The sequence below is a fragment of the Ursus arctos genome, unplaced genomic scaffold, assembly GCF_023065955.2.
Source record: "Ursus arctos isolate Adak ecotype North America unplaced genomic scaffold, UrsArc2.0 scaffold_14, whole genome shotgun sequence".
Lineage (NCBI taxonomy): Eukaryota > Metazoa > Chordata > Mammalia > Carnivora > Ursidae > Ursus > Ursus arctos.
In genome coordinates, this window is record NW_026622808.1 from 58,824,922 (window position 1) to 58,845,294 (window position 20,373).

At 39.3% G+C, this 20,373-nt stretch overlaps 1 pseudogene; it reads right to left on the reverse strand.

Annotated features, from left to right (window-relative positions):
- Positions 1-16,094: 16,094 nt before the first annotated feature.
- LOC113257108 (actin, clone 302-like) overlaps positions 16,095-20,373 on the reverse strand; it is an 89,632-nt pseudogene continuing 85,353 nt past the window's right edge.

Consider the following 20,373-nt stretch of genomic DNA (forward strand, 5'->3'; position numbering starts at 1 on the left):
AGGTGTGAGTTATAGCAATAAAACTCCTTGTAGGGGGTTTTTACCTACAGTGGGTAATTTTCTCATTTTTTATAACCCATTTTCATTTTTTAATTTGATTATCACAAGCTGTTCTTCCTATTCCATGAGAAAGTAGTCAATGTAGATCATTTTAGTCAGTGATTACTAAACAACAAAAAGTACCACTTTAATTTGGTAGTTGTTTTTTAATATCCACAAAAGGCTACTCTGCTATACTAACAGAACACACTACCAATTTGAATTGTTTAAAATAAAGTATGTAATTCAATCAGGCCTTAAACTATCACACTGCAGTTTCAAAATGACTGAGTCATCTGAGTACAGATAAGCAGACATGAAATGTAGTTATAGAAGTTTCTCAAGGTAGTTCCTGAACCTGGGTGAGTTAGGTGAGAATTTAAGTTATAAACTGAAGTCAATATTAAATGAGCCCCCAGAAAGAAGGGTAAATGGGAAATGCAGGGTAATGCTGTTCTCTTCCCCAAAATAAAAGCACCAGTGTTCCCACTGATATACCAATAAATATTTCAGTATGCCCACAGGTGCCCCAATAATTACCAGATTCTCCCAGGAACTAACCAGATCACACCTGCCTAATTAGTTATTAAGTCCTTATTTTTCATTAGTGTCCCATACATACTGGACTGATTACATCCTAACCTAAAAAAATTATTGCCATTTTTCTAAGGTGTCTAAACTGGGAACTTGGATAATTTTCTAGAAGAAACACAATGCTATTTTATGGGTGTTCAATGTATACATAGTGCCTGAGAATAAAGATATCTAGCATCTGGTCCTGACAGTTTCTAGTCACTTAGCCTCTGTGACTGAGTTTTCTTAATTTTAAAAATCAACAAATTAGGGAGAGGTAGTTCAAGATGGCAGCACAGGAGGATCCTGGACTCAGCCGCTCCCATGGACACAACAAATCTATAGCTACATATGAAACAATTCCCTCTGGGAAAAAAATCCTGAAAACTAGCTGAACAGATCCTCCACCACAAAGCCACATTAAGACAGGAAGGAGAAACAGAGATACAGTCTTATCAAAAATCCCACCTCTGGCACAGCAACCCACAGCAGAAGAATCAGGAGGGATCACAGAAATATAAAGTGGAGGAGTGAGGGGTTTCTGGCTCACATCAGGCACCCCAACCACTGGAACCTATACTAAAGAGATGAGCACCCAAAACATTTGGCTTGGAAAACCAACAGGCTTAAATCTAGGAGAAATATACAGTTGTGGAGAAAGGATATTCCACTCTTACAGAGCACAAGTGCAAACTTTTTCACTCTAAGACCCAGCACAAAAGCAGCAGATTGAAAAGCATTTGCAGCATTTGTGAAGGAGATTCATTTGCTAACCTTAAGGTGTCTGCCAAAGAGGCAGAAACCTGTCAGGATCTTCTCTGAGGACAGAGGAGCAGACAAGTACTATTTCTGGCATTCTGTCTCTATCTTGCTCCTGCTGGCAAGATGGGCACCATCTTCACCCCCTCCCTCTACCTTTCTGGCACTGGCATAGGCAGGCATCATTTTCACCCTAGACTGCTAGCACCGACAAGTGAGTGCCCTGACTCTCTGTACTGTTCCTGCAACTGCTGCCAGACCCAGCACATAAGTGCAACCCACACAGGGGACACCTATTGAGTGTTTGGCTCTAGCAGCTAGGGAGAACTGTGTTTCTGGGTCCCCAGGTCTGAAACAATGAGAGACACAGTTCAAGAGACAACTAAGGGCTAGGGAAAAGTTAAAAGAAAAGGTTTGTCCCCTATACAAGGCCCTTCCTTCAAGACTGTAAGAGATAGCTGTTTAACCTAATATATGTAACAAACACAGAGAGTCAAGCAAAATGAGAAAACAAAGGAAGGTGTTCGAAATGAAAAGAAAAAAAAGATAAGCCACCAGAAAATATACCTTAATGAAATAGAGACAAGTGATAAAGAGTTCAAGGTAATGGTCATAAAAGTGTCAATGAAATAAGAATAATGCAAGAACATAATAAGAACATCAACAAAGAGATAGAGAAAATAGCAAAGTACCAAACAGAAGCCAGAGAGCTGAAGAACACAATAAATGAACTAAGAAACTGGGACAACAAGTGGAATAACATTCATGTTATAGGGATCCAGGAAGGAAAAGACACAAAGAAGCAGAAAACGTATGTGAAGAAATAATGGCTGAAAGTTTCCCTAACCTTACTCAAAATTGGGTAAGCCCAGATAATTCTAAACAATATGCACACAAAGAGACCCATACCAAGACACAGTATAATCAAAATGTCAAAAGTTAAACATAAACAGAGAATCTTAAGAGCAGCAAGAGAAAACAACTTGTTATATACAAAGAAACCACCATAAGGCTATGAGCAGATTTTTCAGCAGAAACTTTGCAGGCCAGAAGACAGTGCCATGATATATTCAAAGCACTGAAAGGAAAAAAATTCCAATTAGGAATACTCTGCCTGGGGCACCTGGGTGGCTCAGTCGGGTAAGCTTCCGACTCTTGGGTTCAGCTCAAGTCATGATCTCATAGTTGTGGGACTGAGCCCTGAGTCAGGCTCTGTGCTCAGTGCAGAGTCTGCTTCAGATTCTTTCTCTGAAATGGCAATAGGTACATACCTATCAATAATTACTTTAAATGTAAATGGGCTAAATTCTCCAATCAAAAGACACAGAATGACTGAATGGGGAAAAAGAAGATCATCACAATCATCATCTACCTGATGCCTAATAAGAACCTGTAAATGTAAAAACACACGCAGACTAAAAGTAAAGAGGTGTGAAAAATGTTTCATATAAGTGGAAACTGAGAGATAGCTGGGGTAGCTATACTTACATCAGACAAAATTGACTTTAAAACAAAAACTGTAATAAAAGACCAATCTGGGCATCACATAATAATAAATGGGTCAACCCAACAAAAAGATATAACATTTGTAAATACTTATGCACCCAACACAGGTGCACCTAAATATATAAAGCAACTCTTTAAAAAACTAAAGTGAGAAATTGGCAGCAATACAATAGTAGTCAGAGACTTTAATACCTAACCTACATCAATGGATAGAACATCCAGACAGAAAATCAATAAGAAAACATTGGCTTTGAACATAACATTAGAACAAATGAACTTAATAGATATATAGAGAACATTTAATGCAAAAGCAGCAGAATAGCCATTCTCTAGGGCACATGAAACATTCTCCAGGATAGATCATATGTTACATCACAAAACAAATCTTAATAAATACAAGAAGATTGAAATCATATCAAGCATTCTTTTTGACTACAATAGTATGAAACTGAAACCAATTAAAAGAAGAAAACTGGAAAAATTACAAATTTGTAGAAATGAAACAACATGCTACAGAATGACAATGGGTCAATGAAGAAAACAAAGAAGAAATAAAAAATATCTTAAGACAAATGAAAATGAAAATCACACATCAAAATCTATAGGACGCAGCAGCAGTTCTACACAGAAATATTTTAGTGATATGAACCTACCTCAACAAACAAGAAAAATCTTCAGTAAACAAGCTTTACACCTAAAGAAACTAGAAAAAGAATAAACAAAGCCAAAATTAGAAGGAAGGATATAATAAGAGCACACACAAATAAAACAGAGACTAAAAAGATAACAGAAAATATCAGTGAAACTAAGAGCTGGTTCTTTGAAAAGATTAATGAAATTTGACAACCCTTTAGCTAGCCTGAACAAGAAAAAAGAGACGACCCTAATAAATAAAATCAGAAATGAAAAAGAATTAAAACTGAAACCACAGAAATACAAAGAATCATAAGAGACTACTGTGAACAATGATACAACAACACACAGGACAACTCAGAAGAAATAGATAAATTATTAGAAACATACTATCCTCCAGGAGGAGAGTTAAGATGGCGGAGGAGTAGGGGACCCCTTTTTCAGCCGGTCCCCTGAGTCGAGCTGGATAGGTACCAGACCAGCCTAAATAACCACGGAATCAGCCTGAGACGCAGGATGATGCATCTGGATCTCTACAAATGAACATCTCCAGCGCTGAGTATTGAGGTACGAAGAGGGGAGCTGTAAACCGTGCACGGATATCGGAAGATAAACGGAAGGGGGAGGGAGCCGCCGTGTTTGGGCGCCGGGAAGCGGCAGCCACCTGCATGGGGGAGCGGGCGGACTCACAGAGGGCACCCGCGAGAGAGCGGACTGAGACCGGTGAGCCGTGAACGCGCGCGCCACCAGGCATCTCCCGGAACACCGGAATCCCGGTGTGCTCACGGGATCCAGACTGAGACCGGGAACTCCCGGAGCGCGCGCGGGGCGGCTGGCGGCTGGCGGGCCACCTGCACGGGGGAGCGGGCGGACTCGCGGTCGGCACCCGCGAAACAGCAGACTGAGACCCTGAACCGGGTGCGCGCGCCACCAGGCTTCTCACGAAACTCCGAAATCGAGGTGTGCTCACCGGGCATAGACTGAGACCAGGAGACCCGGGAGCACGTGGGGCGGCCAGTGGCTGGCAGCATTAGAAACACAAAGGACAGAGACGGGGCAGCCGGTGGCTGGCGGCATTAGAAACACAAAGGACAGAGACGCGCCAGCCCTGGAAGTGAGGGCAGGGTCGCAGAGTTGGTGCGCGCATCCCGGGACGCTGCAGGGTTGAGCAGCACCAACAGTAATAGAGTTAAAGTGGCCAGAACATCAGTGGAGAACGGGCCGCAATCCCTCTGTTCTGCGACAATGCAGCCTCTGCTGCTCTGACCCTCAGAAGAGGCATAGCCGGCCGCCAGGGAAAGCCGCCAGAGAACAAAAGCCTGGAAATACCGGCTCAGAGAGTGCCCATCCCCATCCTCCCTCGCAGGGGACACGGAGACTCTAACCAAACAGGGTTGCCTGAGTATCGGCGCGGCAGGCCCCTCCCCCAGAACACAGAAGGCAGGCTGAAAAATCAAGAAGCCCACAACCGGAGGCGCCTGGGTGGCACAGTCATTGAGCGCCTGTCTCCGGCTTAGGGCGTGATCCCAGCGTTCCGGAAAGGAGTCCCTCATTGGGCTCCTCCGCTGGGAGCCTGCTTCTTCCTCTCCCACTCCCCTGCTTCTGTTCCGTTCTTGCTGACTGTCTGTCTCCCTCTCTCAGATAAGTAAATAAATAAAATCTTTAAAGAAGAAGCCCACATCTCTAAGATCCCTATAAAACAAGGGGCACGGCCTGGGACCCAGTCAATAATTTTGGGCTCTGGACAACCCCGCAACCTCTCCTCATTAGAATGACAAGAAGGAGAAGCCCCCCCCCCCAGCAAAGAAAAGACAGTGAGTCAGTGGCCTCTGCCACAGAAGTAACGGATATGGATGTAACCAAATTATCAGAAATGGAATTCAGAGTAACAATGGTCAATGAGTAGACTTGAAAAAAGTATTCAGGAAAATATTACTGAGAATATAGAATCCCTAAGGGCAGAAATGAGAGCAAATTTGACAGAAATTAAAAATTCTATGAGCCAAATGCAGGCAAAACTAGAGGCTCTGACGGCCAGGGTCACCGAAGCAGAGGAAAGGGTTAGTGAATTGGAGGATGGGTTAATAGAGGAAAAAATAAAAATAGAAGATGGTCTTAAAAAAATCCACGCCCACGAATGTTGGCTACGGGAGATTACTGACTCAACGAAACGATCCAATGTTAGAATCATCGGCATCCCCGAGGGGGTGGAGAAAAACAGAGGTCTAGAAGAGATATTTGAACAAATTGTAGCTGAAAACTTCCCTAATCTAGCAAGGGAAACAAAAATTCGTGTCCAAGAGGCCGAGAGGACCCCTCCCAAGCTCAACCATGACAGACCTACACCACGTCACGTCATAGTGCAATTCGCAAATATGAGATCCAAGGATACAGTATTGAAAGCGGCCAGGGCAAAGAAATTTCTCACGTACCAAGGCAAAGGCATCAGAATTACGTCAGACCTGTCTACACAGACCTGGAATGAGAGAAAGGGTTGGGGGAGCATTTTTAAAGCTCTTTCAGAGAAAAACATGCAGCCAAGGATCCTTTATCCAGCAAGGCTGTCATTCAGAATTGATGGAGAAATAAAGACATTTCAGAATCGACAGTCACTAGCCAATTTTGTAACCACGAAACCAGCCCTACAGGAGGTATTACGGGGGGTTCTATAAAAGTAAAAAGGCCCCAAGAGTGATACAAAACAGAAAGTCACAGCCAATACAAACAAAGACTTTACTGACAACATGGCAGAATTAAAAGCATATCTCTCAGTACTCAGCCTTAACATTAATGGTTTAAATTCTTGCTTTAAACGCCACAGGGTTGCAGATTGGATAAAAAGAAATGACCCATCCATTTGCTGTCTACAAGAGACTCATTTCGAACCCAAAGATGCATTCAGACTGAGAGTAAGGGGATGGAGTACCATCTTTCACGCAAATGGACCTCAAAAGAAAGCTGGGGTAGCAATTCTCATATCAGATAAATTGGATTTTAAACTACAGACTATAGTTAGAGATGCAGAAGGGCACTATATTATTCTTAAAGGAAGTATTCAACAAGTGGATATGACAATTATAAATATATATGCCCCCAACAGGGGAGCAGCAAGATACACAAGCCAACTCTTAATCAGAATAAAGAGACATATAGATAAAAATACATTATTAGTAGGGGACCTCAACACTCCACTCTCAGAAATAGACAGAACACCCTGGCAAAAACTAAGCAAAGAATCAAAGGCTTTGAATGCCATACTCGACGAGTTGGACCTCTTAGATATATATAGAACACTACACCCCAGAACCAAAGAATACTCATTCTATTCTAATGCCCATGGAACATTTTCAAGAATAGACCATGTTCTGGGACACAAATCAGGTCTCAGCCGATACCAAAAGATTGAAATTATCCCCTGCATATTCTCAGACTACAACGCTCTGAAATTGGAACTCAACCACAAGGAAAAATTTGGAAGAAACTCAAACACTTGGAAACTAAGAACCATCCTGCTCAGGAATGACTCGATAAACCAGGAAATCAAAAATCAAATTAAACAATTTATGGAGACCAATGAGAATGAAAATACAACAGTCCAAAACCTATGGGATACTGCAAAGGCAGTCCTAAGGGGGAAATACATAGCCATCCAAGCCTCACTCTAAAATGCAGTTTTTATATTCTCACCTCAAGAAGCTGGAACAGCAACAGAGGGACAGGCCTAATCCACGCACAAGGAAGCAGTTGACCAAAATTAAAGCTGAAATCAATCAAGCAGAAACCAGAAGTACAGTAGAGCAGATCAACAGGACTAGAAGCTGGTTCTTGGAGAGAATCAATAAAATTGACAGACCACTGGCAAGACTTATCCAAAAGAAAAGAGAAAGGACCCAGATTATTAAAATTATGAATGAAAAAGGAGAGGTCACGACGAACACCATTGAAATTGGAAGGATTATTAGAAATTTTTATCAACAGCTATATGCCAATAAACTAAGCAATCTGGAAGAGATGGAATCCTTCCTGGAAACCTATAAACTACCAAGATTGAAACAGGAAGAAATTGATTTCTTAAACAGGCCAATTAATTATGAAGAAATTGAGTCAGTGATAAACAACCTTCCAAATAACAAAACTCCAGCCCCGGACGGTTTTCCTGGGGAATTCTACCAAACATTCAAAGAAGAAATAATACCTATTCTCCTAAAGCTATTTCAAAAAATAGAAACAGAAGGAAAGCTACCAAACTCATTCTATGAGGCCAATATTACCTTGATCCCCAAACCAGGCAAAGACCCCCTCAAAAAGGAGAATTACAGACCGATTTCCCTAATGAATATGGATGCCAAAATCCTCAACAAGATACTTGCTAATAGAATCCAACAGTTCATTAAAAGGATTATCCACCACGATCAAGTGGGATTCATACCTGGGATGCAAGCGTGGTCCACTATTCGCAAATCAATCAGCGTGATACATCATATCAACAAGAAAAGACTCAAGAACCATATGATCCTCTCAATCGATGCCGAAAAAGCATTTGACAAAATACAGCATCCTTTCCTGATTAAAACCCTTCAGAGTGTAGGAATAGAAGGTACATTTCTCAATCTCATAAAAGCCATCTATGAAAAGCCTACTGCAAATATTATTCTCAATGGGGAAAAGCTGGAAGCCTTTCCCTTAAGATCAGGAACACGACAAGGATGCCCACTCTCGCCACTATTATTCAACATAGTACTAGAAGTCCTTGCAACAGCAATCAGACAACAAAAAGGGATCAAAGGTATTCAAATCGGCAAAGAAGAAGTCAAAATGTCTCTCTTCGCAGACGACATGATACTCTATATGGAAAACCCAAAAGAAGCCACTCCCAAACTATTAGAAGTTATAGAGCAATTCAGTAACGTGGCGGGATACAAAATCAATGCTCAGAAATCAGTTGCATTTCTGTACACGAATAACGAGAATGAAGAAAGAGAAATCAGGGAATCCATCCCATTTACAATAGCACCAAAAACCATACGTTACCTTGGAATTAACTTAACCAGAGACGTAAAGGACCTTTATTCTAGAAACTATAAATCACTCTTAAAAGACATTGAGGAAGACATAAAAGATGGAAAGATATTCCATGCTCATGGATCGGAAGAATTAACATAGTTAAAATGTCCATGCTACCCAGAGCAATCTACACTTTCAATGCTATCCCGATCAAAATACCGAGAACGTTTTTCAAAGAACTGGAACAAATAGTCCTTAAATTTGTATGGAACCAGAAAAGACCCCGAATCTCCAAGGAACTGTTGAAAAGGAAAAACAAAGCTGGGGGCATCACAATGCCGGATTTCGAGCTGTACTACAAAGCTGTGATCACAAAGACAGCATGGTACTGGCACAAAAACAGACACATAGACCAATGGAACAGAATAGAGAGCCCAGAAATGGACCCTCAGCTCTTTGGGCAACTAATATTTGATAAAGCAGGAAAAAACATCCGGTGGGAAAAAGACAGTCTCTTCAATAAATGGTGCTGGGAAAATTGGACAGCTACATGCAAAAGAATGAAACTTGACCACTATCTCACACCATACACAAAAATAAACTCCAAATGGATGAAAGACCTCGATGTGAGACAGGAATCCATCAAAATTCTAGAGGAGAACATAGGCAGCAACCTCTACGACATCGGCCAAAGCAACCTTTTTCATGATACATCCCCAAAGGCAAGAGAAACAAAAGACAAAATGAATTTATGGGACTTCATCAAGATTAAAAGTTTCTGCACAGCCAAGGAAACAGTCAGAAAAACTAAGAGGCAGCCCACGGAATGGGAGAAGATATTTGCAAATGACACTACAGATAAAGGACTGGTATCCAAGATCTACAAAGAACTTCTCAAACTCAAACACGAGAAACAAATAAACAAATCAAAAAATGGGCAGAAGATATGAACAGACACTTTACCAATGAAGACATACAAATGGCTAACAGACACATGAAAAAATGTTCAAAATCATTAGCCATCAAGGAAATTCAAATCAAAACCACACTGAGATACCACCTTACGCCAGTTAGAATGGCAAAAATAGACAAGGCAAGAAACAACAATTGTTGGAGAGGATGTGGAGAAAGGGGATCCCTCCTACATTGTTGGTGGGAATGCAAGTTGGTACAGCCACTCTGGAAAACCGTGTGGAGGTCCCTTAAAAAGTTAAAAATTGAGCTACCCTATGATCCAGCCATTGCACTACTGGGTGTTTACCCCAAAGATACAGACGTAGTGAAGAGAAGGGCCATATGCACCCCAATGTTCATAGCAGCAATGTCCACAATAGCTAAATCGTGGAAGGAGCCGAGACGCCCTGCAACAGATGACTGGATTAAGAAGTTGTGGTCCATATATACAATGGAATATTACTCAGCAATCAGAAAGAATGAGTTCTCAACATTTGCTACAACATGGACGGCACTGGAGGAGATAATGCTTAGTGAAATAAGTCAAGCAGAGAAAGACAACTATCATATGATTTCTCTCATCTATGGAACATAAGAACTAGAATGATCAGTAGGGGAAGAAAGGGATAAAGAAAGGGGGGGTAATCAGAAGGGGGATTGAAACATGAGAGACTATGGACTATGAGAAACAAACTGAGGGCTACAGAGGGGAGGGGGGTGGGGGAATGGGATAGACCGGTGATGGGTAGTAAGGAGGGCACATATTGCATGGTGCACTGGGTGTTATACACAACTAATGAATCATTGAGCCTTACATTGAAAACCGGGGATGTACTGTATGGTGACTAACATAATATAATAAAAAATCATTATTAAAAAAAAAAAAAAAAAGAAACATAATATCCTCCAAGAATGAATTAGGAAGAAACAGAAAATCTGATCAGACCAATTACTAGTAAGGCAATTGTATCATTAATCAAAAACCTACTAACAAACAAAAGTCCAGAACCATATGGCTTCAATGGTGAATTCTACCAAATATTCAAGGAATATTTAATATCTATCCTTCTCAATGTCCTTTTAAAAATAGAAGAGGAGGGAATGCTTCTGAATTCACTTTATGTGCCAGCATTACCTAATACCAAAACCAGAAAAGGACACAACAACAAAAAAAGAAAATTACAGGCCAATATCCCTGATGAACACAGACGCAAAAGTCCTCAACAAATTACTAGCAAACTGAATTCAATAATGCATTAAAAGTATCATACATCATGATTAAGTGGGATTTATTCCAGGGATGTAAGATGTTTCAATATCTGCAAATCTGTTAATGTGATACACCACACAAGCGAAATGAAGGACAAAAAGCATATGGTCACCTCAACAGATGCAGAAAACCAACTGACAAAGTTCAATATACATTTGCGATAAAAACTCTCAACAAGATATGTATAGACAGAACATACTTCAACATAATAAAGGCTATATATGACAAGCCTACAGCTAACATCATACTCAATGGTAAAAAGCTGAAGGCTTTTCCTTTAAGACCAGAAACAAGATAAGGATGCACACTCTCACCACTTTAATTCAACACACTATAGAAAATCCTATCCAGATTTCAAGGGAAAAAAATAAAAGACATCCAAATTGGAAAGGAAGAAGTGAAACCACCACTATTTGTATTTATGATTTTGTATATAGATAGCCCTGAGGACTCCCTGAGGACTCCAAAAACAAAACAAAACAAAACAAAAAACCTGTTAGAACTAATAAACAAATTTGGTAAAGTTGCAGAGTATAAATCAATATACAAAAATCTGTTGTGTTTTTATATACAAACTCTCAGAAAGAGAAATTAAGAAAACAATCCCATTTACAATTGCATCCAAAAGACTAAAATACCTAGGAATAAAATTTAACCAAGGAGGTGAAAGACATCTACACTGAAAACTGTAAGACACTGATGAAAGAAATTGAAGGAGAAACAAATAAATGAAAAGGTAAAAATCAATATTGTTAAAATGTCCATATTATCCAAAGTAATGTACAGATTAAACGTAATCTCTATCAAAATTCCAATGGCATTTTTCACACAAATATAACTTACAATTCTAAAATTCATATAGAACCACAACAGACTGAATAGCCAAAGCAATCTTGAGAAAGAAGAACAAAGCTGTAAGCAACATGCTCCCAGATTCAAATTATATTACAAAGCCATAGTAATAAAAACAGGGTGATATTGGCATAAAAACTAAAAGAGATCAACAGAACAGAATAAAGAGCCCAGAAATAAATCCATGAACACATGGCCAACTAATTTCTTACAAAGGAGGCAAGAATACACAATGAAGAAAGGACAATCTTTTCAATAGAAGGTGATGGGAAAGCTGGACAGCCACATGCAAAAGGATGAAACTGGAATACTACCTTCCAGCATACACAAAAATTGACTCAAAATAGATTAAAGACCTGAATGTAAGACCCGAAATCATAAAACTCCTAAAAATAACTCCTTGACATTGCTCTTGGTGGTATTTTTTTGGATCTGACTCCAAAGGAAATGGCAACAAAAGCAACAATACACAAATGGGACTACATCAAACTAAAATGTTTCCATATAATGAGGGAAACCATCAACAAAATAAAAAGGCATCCTAATAAATGGGAGAAGATATTTGCAAATCACATTTCCAATAAGAGGTTAATATCTAACTAAATAAAGAACATACACAACTTAATATCAAAAAAACAAATAATCTGATTTTTAAATGCCCAGAAGATCTAAATAGACATTTTCCAAAGAAGACATACAGACAGCCAACAGACATACGAAAAGATGCTCAACATCACTAAATAGGGAAATGAAAAATCATAACCGAAATCACAATAAGAAAACTCACAACTGGGGCGCCTGGGTGGCACATCGGTTAAGCGTCTGCCTTCGGCTCAGGGCGTGATCCCGGCGTTATGGGATCGAGCCCCACATCCGGCTCCTCCACTATGAGCCTGCTTCTTCCTTTCCCACTCCCCCTGCTTGTGTTCCCTCTCTCGCTGGCTGTCTCTATCTCTGTCAAATAAATAAATAAAATCTTAAAAAAAAAAAAAGAAAACTCACAACTGTCAGAATATTATTATTATATTATATATAATATATAATATTATTAAAAAGACAGGAAATAACAAGTGTTGGCAAGGATGTGGAGAAAAGGGAACCCTCGTGCACTTTTGGTGGGAATGTAAATTGGTGCAGCCACTGTGGAAACAGTATGGAGTGTCCTCAAAAAATTAAAAATACCAGTATTATATGATTCAGCAATTATACTTCTGGGTGTTTATCCTAAAAAAATGAAAATACTAATTTAAAAAGATACATGTATCCTGGGGTGCCTGGGTGGCACAGCGGTTAAGCGTCTGCCTTCGGCTCAGGGCGTGATCCCGGTGTTATGGGATCGAGCCCCACATCAGGCTCCTCCGCTATGAGCCTGCTTCTTCCTCTCCCACTCCCCCTGCTTGTGTTCCCTCTCTCGCTGGCTGTCTCTCTCTCTGTCAAATAAATAAATAAATAAAATCTTTAAAAAAAAAAAAGGATACATGTATCCTTATATTCATTGCAGCATTACTCATAATAGCCAAGATATGGAAACATATATATATATATATATACTTACATACACAAATATGTATATACACACACACATAGACACACGCATACATATACACAATGGAATACTACTCAGTCATTAAAAAACAATGAAATTTTGCCATTTGTGACAACATGGATAGATTTTGAGGGTATTATGCTACATTAATCAGGCAGAGATAAACAAATATTGTATGATTTCACTTACATGTAGAATCTAAAAACAAAGCAAATCAACAAACAAAACAAAACTCATAGACAGAACAGATAGGTGGTTGCCAAAGGGGAGGGGAGTTGGGGCAATGGGTAAAGGAGACCAAGAGGTACAAAATTCCAGTTATAAAATAAGAAAGTCATGGGAATGTAATGTAAGTTATAAGGGTTACAGTTAATAATATTGCATTGCATATTTGAAAGTTAATAAGAAAGTAGATCTTGAAAGTTCTCATCACCAGAAAAACAATTTTTGTAACTTTCTGAGGACAAATAGTAACTAGACTTGTTCACATGACCACTTCACAACATGTACAAATAGTCAATCATTATCTTGTATACCTGAAACTAATATAATGTTATCTGTTCATTTTATTTCAAATTAAAAAAAGGAAAAGAAAGTATTTCAATCCTATTTCCACTACTCATTTTTCTCAAGAGAAAATATTTCAATCCTGTTTACACTACTCATTTTTCTCAACATTTTATGGATCTCTTTACTTCTTCCAGAAAACAGCCCAATTGCTAGAATGGCTCCTGGAATAAGGTAGGTACCAATAAATAGTTATTGAATGAATGCAAAAAAAAAAAAAAATCATGAGTCAGACCAAAAATGAATAATTTTTATGATTAAGTATTTCTATTTTATGAATTAACATTCATGGAAAAGAACCAACTTATCAAAGATCAAAGGGAATATGAATTATTCCATGTCTTTCTCACTTCAAGTAGAAGAAATGATTGGAAATTTTACCTCCTGGTATTAAATGTTTTCTTTCATGTTCTTGCTTTTATTTTTTTTCCTTTTACAGACTTCTTTTTAACACCAAAGTCTATGTAGATGCTGAATAGAATCTTTCCATTTCTCATGTTCACCCACATATTCATTCAATAAACATGCATATAAATGCTTGTGTATATTTATATATGTACAGAACTCAGCCTGCTGGGATCAAATATGCAAACAAGAATTTCTATACATCATGATAATATACCCTGATGGAGGAAGCAAAAACATTTCCCCAGGAGGGCCTATGAATGACACCTATCCCAGACGTCAGCGATAAAGAAGGATTCAAGGAGAAAAAGATATGTAAGCCAAACCAAGACACAAAAGGTGAGAATGAGTTACCAACTAAAGAGGAGTAGGAGGAGTAGTCCAGGCAAAAGAAACAAACTATGTGATATTCCAGAAGCATAAGAGAGCATGGCATAATCAAAGAAAAGAAAAAAATTCTGGGGCACATGGCTGGCTTAGTTGGTTAATTGTCTACCTTTGGCTAAGGTCATGATCTCAGGGACCTGGGACTGAGCCCCGCTGTCAGGCTCCCTGCTCAGCGGGGAGTCTGCTTCTCCCTCTCCCTTTGCCCCTCCCCACTGCTCATGCTCTCTCTCTCCCAAATAAATAAAATCTTTTAAAAAATAAATAAAATTTTAAAAAGAAATAAATTCTTCTAGCAAGAGGAGACTGATGAGATCTGTAGGCACACGTCATCAAGGGCATGTTTGTGTGTATGTGTATGTATAGATAGATGGGCAGACAGATGGTATATAGATATAGATGATAAAAATATTAGATATCTCCATATTGTGATGATTAATTTCACAAGTCAACTTGACTGGGCTAAGGAATGTCCAGTTGGCTTTTGAAAACATTATTTCTGGGTGTGTCTCTGAGGGTGTTTATGAAAGAAATCAGCATTTGAATCATTAGACTGAGGAAGGCAGATGGCCCTGATTATCAGTGCAGGTGGGCATAATTCAAATTGTTGAGGGCTTGGATAGAACAAAAACATGGAAAAGGACAAATTCATTCTTTCTCCTTGAGCTGAGACATTGATCTTCTCCTGCACTGATTCATCAGTGCTCCTGGTTCTTGGGCTTTTGGATTCAGAGACTTACACTACCAGTCCTCTGATTCTCATGCCTTTACACATAGCCTGAATTCCACCATTTCCTGGTTCTCCAGCTTACAGACAGCAGATCATGGGACTTCTGGGCCTTCAAAACCACATCAGCCAATTCCTATAATAAAACTCCTCCTATGTATCTCTCTGCCTATATTTCATTGGTTCTGCTTCTTTGGAGAGCCATAACTAATACACACATTTTTATATTAGAGATTTAAGCAAGAGAGTAACACTGATTGAGTTTGTATTTTAGAAGGACCATTCTGGTTGAGCACAATGAATAAATTTGAAGAGAATAACACTGGAGGCAGAGAAATCAGAGAGAAAGCTGCTACAGTAAACCACTTGAAAAACACAGTAACCTGGACCAGGACAATAGTGATAAAGATACAGAAAAGTAAATGGAACAGAAAAAAAAAAAAAAAAAAGTAGCAGAGAGAATCAACAGGACTTGACCAAACAGATGTGGGAAGACAAAGGAGATGGAGGAGTCAAGGACGACACCAATTTTTTTTTGCTTGAGCAACTGTTTGAAAGTGGTACCATTCATTGTAATGTGGAAGATTAAGAAGTTCCGGAGAGAAAGGACAAGTGCACTTGTGAATTTCATAAGTCTGAGTCACCTGTTCAAGGAGAGTAATAATAGACTAAAGATAGACTAGAGATGCAGATCTGGGAGTCATCAGCATACTGCAGGTAAGATCAATGAGGAAAAATATACTAAGAAGGAGGAAAATAGGGTCCCCAAAAAAGCTCTCAGGGATAATTAATCAGTAAATGGTTAAATTAACTATTATACAACTCTAGAAAATATTCAAGTCCTAAAACTATAATTAGGAAAAATGCTTTATAATATTCTGTTGGATACATGTCCTTATGTTTCTTATGAAAGTGGAAGGTTGGAACAAAAAGCCACAGAGACTACTTGCTGATTTTTTTTCCAGTTTACTATAGCACTTTATTTTCCTCACACAATGACATGTTGCTAGGAGCCTAATGTTTGTTTTCACATGACAGTAGAAAACTAAAATTTGTTGTCATCTCTTAAAGAATTGTGTACAAAAACTTTACATAAATTAAAAGAATGAGTAAATTTACAGGTGTAAATGCAAACTGTTTTCCAATTCAAGGCAGTAACAACCCACAGTGTTCTGGTAGGAAAACACTGGATAAGAAAGGAAAATGGGAGGTAAGGCTCAGGCCTTCCTAACCCTGCCAGACAAACAAGACATAAAAATGTCAATTGATTCAAAAATCTTGCCAGCCTCTAGAGAAATCCTGGAATAGGCAGCTCTCATATATTAATACCCTACACAGATCAAGAGCCTTATAGAGGATGCTCATCAAACCAATGGATTTCTCTTGCATTAACACGTTTTCACCCTAACCATGAAGTGACTGAGCCTCATGTACAAGGGGTTTAAATCAAAGGTATGTACAGGATATTAAACACATACCAAGGGAAAAGTTAATTTGAATATAAGGTCAAAATCAACAATTCTACCATCCAGTGCTGACATCAGATACAAGCTTCAAGGACAAATTTCTGTTCAAAGGCTTATTCTAGTTTATGAGGCTAGCATGAGGTATACACATTCGCCAGGGCAAATTTATACTTAGGAATTAACTCATGCAGCAAATGCTACATATCTGCTTGCAGGGCATTTAGAAACATCTGAGGTGGGCAATAGAGGGGCCCAACTCATCATACTCCTGTTTGCTGATCCACACCTGCTGAAAGGTGGACAGTAAGGCCAGGATGAAGCCCCTCAGGAGAAAAGACCTTGATCTTCTTCATGCTGAGCTCCAGCATTGTAATCCCTTTCTGCATTCTATCCAAGATGTCTGCATACATGGTGGTCCCACCAGATGGCACTGTGTTAGAATAGAGGTCCTTTCAGATGTCAATGTCATAATTCATGATGGAGTTCAAGATGGTCTCCTGGATATCACAGTACTCCATACCCAGAAAAGAGAGCTGGAAGAACACCACGGGGCAGGGGTACCACTCCTTGCCCATGGTGATCACCTGACTATCAGGCAGCTCATAGCTCTTCTCCAGGGAAGAGGAGGACACTACAGGGGCCATCTCCTGCTCAAAGCGCCAGGTGACCTAGCTGAGCTTCTTGGTGATGTCACACATGATTGTGGGGTGAAGCTATAATCACTCTCTGTGAGTATCTTCAAGAGGTAGTCCATCATGTCCTGGCCAGCCAGGTCCAGACACGGGACGGCGTAGGGCAGGGAGTACCACAGAGAGATGCGTACAGTGTGGGTGACCCTGTCCCCGGAGTCCATGACAATACCAGTGGTGCGGCCAGAGGTGTACAGGGACAGCACAACCTGGATGGCCAGATACATGGCGGGAATATTGAAGGTCTTGAACATGATGAGTCATAGTCTCCTGGTTGGCCTTAGGGTGCAGGGGGCCTCGGTCAGCAGCGTAGAGCACTCCTTGGGCACCATGTGCAGTTCATTGTAGAAGGTGTGGTACCAGATCTTCTCCATGTCATCCTTGTTGTTGATGATGCTGGGCGTGATAGGGCACTTGAGGATCAGGATGCCCTGCTTGCTCTGGGCCTTGCTGCCCACATAGGAGTCTTTTGGCCCATGCCCTCCATGATGCCCTAGGGTCCAGGGGGTGTCCGACAATGGATGGGAACTTGGCCAGGAAAGGGGGGCATCATTCCCACCAAAGCCTGCCTTGCACATACCACAGCCATCGTCAATGATAAGCACAGAAATCTCCTCTCCCAGTGTGACGGGGAGGTGGCAACAGTGGGCATGAAAAATGAGTGGTGGGAAGACACCAAGCATGTGCCAACCGCAGTGAGACCCCTGATTTTTTTTAATGTGTGAGCATTTCAGATCTTTTCCAATTGATATTGCTAGAGATTAAGAGTGTAATCTCCCTCCCTTCTTTAATCCAATGCTGCCCTGAATTACTGCATCCCTCGCCCACTACCACCATACCTATTAATCTTTGAGGTGGCTTCCATGACAGTGGTGAAGTACTGAAAAGGAAGCCAAACACACCACTATCTCAAGGTGTATAATACATTAAAGTTAAGATACCAAAATATAGTTTAAAAGCTACAAAGGAAACTACTAGTAAAACCACATGGCCAACAAAATTAGTGGGGGAGGGGGTGGATAATAAACATGAGCTGAATTCCTCATCTTTCTTAGCACAGCATCAACAGAAACTTCCTGAAGCTGAGAAATCAAGTGTTAGGGATGAAGCTCTAAGCATCTTACAACTACCAGAATAACTAAAACAAGAAATGAGAAATGGCCAAAGATGAATTTTTTCTAATGAATGGGCCTGTAGAAAGAGGAGACAGGGGGTGGAAGAGCTTTTGTTTATTATGTAGATTCTATCTTCTAGAGTAGTTTCAGGTTCACAGCAAAGCTGAGTAGAAAGTATGAGCAGTTCCATATACAACCTGTTTCCACTTCATGCACATACAGCATCCCGCACCAGAGTGATACATCTGTAACAACAGATGAGCCAACACTGACATAGCATTATCACCTGAAGTCCATGGTTTATATTACAGCTCACTCTTGGTATTTTACATTCTATGGGTTTGGACAAATGTATAATGACACATATCTACCATTATAATATCATACAGAATAGTTTCTTCACTGCCCTAAAAATTTTCTATGCTCTGCCTATTCATCTGTCCTCCATTTCTATCTCTGGCAACCACTGATCTTTCTACTATCTCCACAGTTCTCCCTTTTCTAGAATGTCATGTTGTTGGAATCATCCAGTATGTAATCTTTTCAAACTGGCTTCTTTCACTCAGTTAAGTATTCAAGGTTCCTGTGTTTCTTTTCATAGCTTGATAGCTCATTTACTTTTCGTGTTGAATAACATTCCATTGTCTGGTTATACCACAATTTGATTATCAGTCCACCTACTGAAAGTGAATTCACCTACTGTTTGCTTCCAAGTTTTAGCTATTATAAATAAAGCTACGATAAATACCTATGTGCAGTTTTGTGTACATAAGTTTTCAACTCCTTTGGGTAAATATCAAGGAACACAACTGCTAGATCAGATAGTAAGAGTATGTCTAGTTTTGTAAGAATGACAAATTGTCTCCCAAAGTGGCTGTACCATTTTGTATTCCCAACAGCAAAGAATGAGAGACCCTGCTGCTCCACATCCTCACCAGGATTTGGTATTGTCAGTGTTCTGGATTTTTGCCATCCTAATAGTGATATCTCACGGTTTTAATTTACAATTCCCTAATGACATATTATGTCATGCATCTTTTCATCTGCTTATCTGCCAACTACATATCCTCTTTGGTGAGGTGTCTGTTCAGATCTTTTACCCATTTTTCAGCCAGATCTTCATTCTTTTATTGCTGAGTTTTAAAAGTTCTTTGAATATTTTGAATTTAACACTCCTTTATCACAGATGTCCTTTGAAAATACTTCCTCCTAGTGTGTGGCTTGTCTTCTTGTTCTCTTGACAATATCTTTGAAAAGAAAAAAGTTTTTAATTTTAACGTGGCCCAAATTATCAGTTACCTCTTTAATGGATTGTACCTTTGGTGCTGCACTTAAAAAGTCATTGCCAAACCTGAGGTCATCTAGTTTTTCTCTTATGTCATCTCCCAGAAGTTTTATAGTTTTGCGTTTATATGTAGGTCTATGGCCCATTTTGAGTTCATTTTTATTAAGGTAAAAAATGATTTTAATTTTTATTTTGAATCCTTTAGGACTATTTTATTATTGTTCCAAATTTTATATTTTACTTTTAGAAAAATGATGGGTTTTTTTCATTATTACCCATGAACCTGATGATTCAACATCTAAGCAATTATCCTAAGGAGATAATCATAGGTTTGGAGAGAGATGTTCACTCAACATTATTTATGACAGTGAGATAGTAGAAACAATGTAAGTATTAAAAAATTGCAAGGATGGTTAGATAATTATACTCAAATAATAGAATGTTATAAAGCTATTAAAAATTGTATTTTTAAATAATTTTTACTTTCCTGAGAGGAATTATGCCAAATGTTATCATTAGAATATGGAATATGGATTATTTATATTTATTCTTTATACATTTTTATATGACATTTACTAGTTTTATAATCACAAAAGAAT